Here is a 6,119-nt window from a genome sequence, read left to right on the forward strand (position 1 = left end):
TTATGTGCAATGTAATGCACTGTATACGAGTCAATATGAAAAAAGACATTTTTTGATGGAAAATAAAAAGAAACTGCGACTGAACTGAGAACCTTCAGTAAAAAGAGGTGGAATATTGGAACATGTTTTGCGATAGATGTAAAATTTTTGGCTGTGACTATTTTCAGGCCAGTTGTTAAAGGTAAACTAAAAAAATGAAGTAAATCTTCTTAAGCTAGTTTGTTGTATAAGGGTTAATGGATCCAATTGAACCACCTTTATAGTGGCCAAGGCTTGGAACAGTTGAAACATTGGTAGCTAGAGTTTCATCTGTCCTGGTTCCATTGGATATTAATATATTATGATCTCCCTGGAAATTATGGGAGTACTTGTGTTTATTATAAATCAGGAATTCTTCATTTAATGAAGCCATCAAGAATTCTTCATTGATGAAACCATGATTGTATTACAACCCTCAATTGTCATTGAAAGATATCTTTTAGGTCTCTTGGCAGTACGGGGGAACCTGCCATCTCCCATGGTTCTTCTTTCAGCCACACTGCCATGGAGACCATCCCATTCTACAGTAGATTAATCAGATTTACAAACTTGCAGCAGTATAAATCATAGATATCATGGTATATATAATTTTTTTCCAAAACTTAATGCATGCTGTAGAGAATCTCTCTTGGGAAAAAATTTCATTGATTTTGTTTCTATTACTGAGTGCATATATTAAAATTTTGATCAATAAGGTCATCAAAATAATATAAGAGTTAGCAAGAATTGGGTAGGTGAAGGTCCGTGCCAAATGATCCCTAAAAAATCTCTCATTCCAAGAGCACCATTAAATAATTACCCAAGTGGATGTGGTGCCCCCACAAAATGAAAAGATTTTCCCAACCACAATATTTCCGTTTTACCGGGGACTGTATATTAGATGTATTGGAGGACTAACACATTCTACATCCAAAATGATCAACTTAAACATTTGTGGTTTTTCCTTAAAATGTGTTTTTTTAACCTCAAATGAAGAGGTTGGTTACGGAAGCCTAATGGAGTAGAATTCGGGTGGGTAAAATGTTAAATTTGAAATAACAGGTAAACAACTTAAATTCAAGCTAAATTATAGGTGGGTGAGTTGTAATTTGCCCTTCTATTTTTTAATTTATCATTGTACATATATTAAGAGTTTATGCATTATTTATTAAATCAGTCAAGAAGTTTTACTTTACCATGATGTATTGGTTAGACGGTGAACACATCCATCGTGCAGCAGATTCTTATTGATTGATTTTGAAATGTTATTCCCAATTAAAAAATAAATAAAAATTTTGTTGATTCACTTAGTAGTTGACCATATTTGGTATACAAAATGTCTAATTTTTTTTTAACAAGTTCGGTAATTTAATTTGTTTTATAAATGAATTCAAAGTGTAATATATCAATCTACTGTTATGCTCATTTAGCCTATGTGATGAAAGACATCCATGATGTTATGAACATTCTAAATAAGTATTGAAATTGTTCACTGGATTAAAAATAATAATTTTCACTTTTACATAGATTTGTGGGATTATAAGAAAGTTAACCAACAATAGGTTATTAGAGGGCAAAGAGCTATCACTTCATATGTAATATATTGAATTCGAACCATAATCAGAATCCGAATTAGCTTCTTATTGTAGTCTATTTTTGTACTAAGTGTCTATTTTAATTTTCTATTCATATTAGTTAACGCAAAAGCTAAGATGACCAATTCACTAACCAAAGTAAAACCACCTTATCATCACTACTAAATGTTCTCTTACGTAAACAATCTGCTTCTAAATGGTTTTGTTACATGCAAGTAGGTTAGGTTTTGTTACATGAAGTAGGTTAATGTGAAAGGCATAGTATTTTATCAAATTCATTAACAAGTTTGTTCTTTTTTCCGCAAGACCCTTAAAATATAAATAAAAATAAAATATAAAAACGCACAAATCACAACATGCTCAAGTAAGTAAGTACAAGCACTATGAGGAACCATAAAAGCACAAGATTTGAGTGTCTAGCTCATGAAAGAACCTAAAATATTATATAACATCTTGCTCTATTGCAGGTGGAATTGATTGAGTTTACTTGGACGGAACTCCTGTTTCGGTGTCAGTTTCGGTCTCAATAATAGTGGTATACAAAAAAACATCAACCTCACGAATTTGTACCTAGTGTAAGGTGTTTGTTAAAATAAAAAATTTATGTCAAATTTTTTGCTTCGACTTTATATAGGATGTGAGCTAGTAAAGGACTTAAAAGGTTATGAAGTCAATTTTTTGAGTTCTATTTATTATTTCAATAATATTTATAGCACCTTTCAATTCCATCAATTCATGCCCTTTTTTTTATTAGCAGGAACTTATAATAATTCATCCTTAAAAATTAACATTTCAAAAATAAAAAATAAAAAAATTCATGTCATGTCTCATCAAAGATACCAACAACCCTTATTGTGTTATATGGACAGTGGACACTTTTCAGCCTCTTGTGTATAGGGTCGTTTAGTCAGTAGTGTAATCCATGATTCTTCTGCCTTCTACTTTTTATAATTGTCATCCAAGATTAATGGTATTGGTTTAGCTTTAGTACTTTGATACTTTTATTATTATTATTATTATTAATTTTTTTTTATGGTCGGTTTGTTTTCACATTAATTTTTTTTTTAAAAAAAATTGATTGATTTTTTAAAGTATATATATTTTTTAAATTATCTCATTTTCCATATTTAGTAGTAGGTTCAAAATGAGAGAGAGTAGTTGTTATTTTATTTTTTATTTTTGATACAAGATAAAAATTCTACTTTAACCTAATCTAAGTGTATATGTGTGTGAAAACTCCCTCCTGGAAACTTCAACTTCGGCCCTTTCTCTCCACACCTTACTAGCACTTATACTTGTGGAGTGATCATCTCACCAAGGGTATGTGGTGGTTAGAGTAGTTGTTATTAATAATTTACATATTTCTTCTTAACTTTCTTTATATAGTGTGACATTAAATAGAGTTGTTTTTTGCAAAAATTTAGTGAAAAATAATCTCTAAAAATAAGTTATATTTTTAGTAGAATTTTTTGTTGACCAATAATAGTTTTCTTTTGATTTATTTTTTCTAATGCTATAAAACACACAAATATATATATATATATATATATATATATATATATATTGTAGGGGCACAATTTTAATGGTCCAATCCTTGTCGGTCAAGTCTTGGCCCGAGAAGTCCCACACAATGATTTTTCTGTAGAGTATGGACTAAAGAACTTGGTTTCAGTTAGCTTAAATGGTTTGCTGCATGGGTTCAGGAAATACAGAAACAAGAACAAAAGGAGATAGCAGTGAAGAGAGATCCTTCTCAAATGATAAGGTCTCAAACTTGATTAATGGGCACAGATTCATGCAAATAAAATTTCTCTACAGTGTTCTCTCCTCTCTTTTTCTCCCTCTTTTTTTTTTTTTTTTTTGTCCTCCTCTCTTGGGGGACTTTACATATTATATAGGCCCTCTCCTATCATCTGGGCTTTACACTTGTTGATCATCCAAACCCCTACTTGAGCATCTGTCCCATCAGACACCCTTATCAGTTCTTTGTAAGTTGCAGTGGCCAAGGTAGCACTGTTCAGGGGTCTTCTCTTCATTAATGCGGCCAGTAGAGTAGTTGTGGTGCATTTAATGTGGTGGTGGCAGCCTTTGCTGAGATATTTTGGGTTTCCTTTCTTTTTACGTACTTGGAGGGAGGACTACAGTAGCTGGGACGCACCTTTGACCCGGATTTTGGAATGTCCGAGGAGGAATTACTCCTTGGACACGTTCTCTTTGCCCCAGTAGGCCTAAACAAGGATTCTGGGCCACGATGTCTCCTCGGACGGATTGGTCCTTGAACGGGCCCGGGGCCCAGCCAACCTATTATTATGGGCCGGTCCCCACATATATATATATATATATATATATATATATATATAGAAAACTATCTTCACAATAGGTTTTCATCGGAACAAACAAAGTGTAAACATATATAACTACTCTTTTATTAATAGCGGAAAAGCACTTTTGATCTCTACATTTTGGACCAATTCTTGTTTTGGTCCCTACTTTTTGAAACAACTATTTTAGTCCCTAAAAATTGAATTCTATTACCATTTTAGTCCATGTCATCATTTCAGTAACGAAAATATCCTATGTGACAAACGAAGTGCCCTGCTTGCTAACATAACCCTGACGTGGCCATTAAAATAAGATTAAAAAAATTATTTGGGTATTTAAAAATGCCACATCAGCATTTTAATTAATGAAAAATCCATGTCAAAAAAATAATAAAAACATAATTCTAAACTTCTGATTTTTTAACAAATAAAATAAAATAATTAAATTAGAAAAAAAATATTTTCATTATTATTTTGGAAGATTTCATGTTCTTCCCCAACATGACTTTTCACTGTTAATGTTCTTCTAAAGAACATTATTGTCCATGTTCTTCATTTTCTTATCCAAATAACATGTTTGGTTGCCTAGAAAATTTAAAAATCAAGATTTTCTTTTTTATTCTTGCATTTTCTTAGCAACCAAACCCATCAAATGACCAAAACAATGAAACCCAAAAAAACCGAGAAATCTGAAACCTCCAGCAAATCAAACCAAATCCTCAAGCAAATCAAACCTAGCAAATAAACCCATAAACCCAGGAAACCAAAACATTGAAACCTAGAAAAGACTTTGCAATCCAAAACCTCTATCAAATTAAACCAAAGCTTGACGCAAATTGAACCCAACAAATAAACCCATAAACCCAACAAGGAAACACATAGAACATGCACAAGTACAAAGATCTTGAATTTTTTTTCCCCAAATAACCTTAAATATCAAACCATTTAATTAGTTGTTACGTTTCAAAACAATGTGGAAAACTAGCATCTCGAGTGTTTAAAACTCGAGTTCCAAGATAAAACTCAAGTTTATAAGTCTCGATTTGTAAGTGGCGAGTGGTGATGTGGGAGAAAAAATCCACGTGGAACTCGAGTTTTTAAGACTCGAGTTCCACCATTTTATTTCTCTTCTTCTTCCTTGCATCTGTTCGTGTTCTGTGTTCTTCTTCGTCGCTCCATTCAGCGTTCTTCTCCAGCCAGATCGCCCAGCGTCACTGGTGTTCTTCTTCATTGCTCCACCCAGTGTTCTTCTCCAGCCAGATCGCCTACCCAGCGTCTCTTCGTTCTTTCTTCATATCTTCTATGGGTTCTTCTCTTCTTCTCAGATCTTTTTTTTTTCTCTCTCTCTAGGTTTGTATGTTTTTTGTTCTCTATTTGAAATCGAGTGTAAAAAACTCGAGATTCATGTTTTTTGAACTCGACTATTAAAAACTCGAGATCTATGTGGCATAATCATGTCCAACATAGCGAACTCAGCAAGTGGGAAACGAGTCTTTGAGGCTCGAGATTCATATGGAACTCGAGTTTCTAAAACTCGAGATGCTAGTCTGCAATTTTCTTTCAAACCCGTATTAACTTACTATATTCTATCCCTTCACAACGTTAGTATGCAAATATCCCCCAAAGAGCTTCAACAAATTTACAAATAAAAAATTCAAAGCATAAAGATCTTCAACAATACACACTTTCAATTTCCCAGTACAAATCGATTCTTTCAAATGAAATCCAAAGGCCATTTGATTCTTTCAATTTCTTGATATAAACATAATGAAATGAAAACCAAACTAATTCTTTCAATTTCTCGATACAAACATATCCTAAAAGTCATGGTAGACAGTCCACCACCACTGATTAGTCACCAATGGACACATCAAGCCACACCAACAACAAACCCAAACAACAATCGGCCCTCACCCTCTACTAGACTGACCACCGCTTCACAATCACTACCACCGATCTCATCCCCTCTCTCTCTCTCTCTCTCTCTCTCTCTCTCTCTCTCTCTCTCTCTCAAAAACCTGATCAAAGCCATATCCTAAAAGCCTATCCCAACAAGAAGTGAGAGAAAGTCGAAAGAGAGAGATTTTGATTTGAGAGAGAGAAAGCTTTAGAAGAGAGAGATGGAGAGATAGGAAAATGAAAACTAATTGAAGTATGGCACTATGGCTGTAATGACTGAAATGTG

Source organism: Quercus robur, chromosome 6 (genome assembly GCF_932294415.1).
Source record: "Quercus robur chromosome 6, dhQueRobu3.1, whole genome shotgun sequence".
NCBI classification, from domain to species: domain Eukaryota; kingdom Viridiplantae; phylum Streptophyta; class Magnoliopsida; order Fagales; family Fagaceae; genus Quercus; species Quercus robur.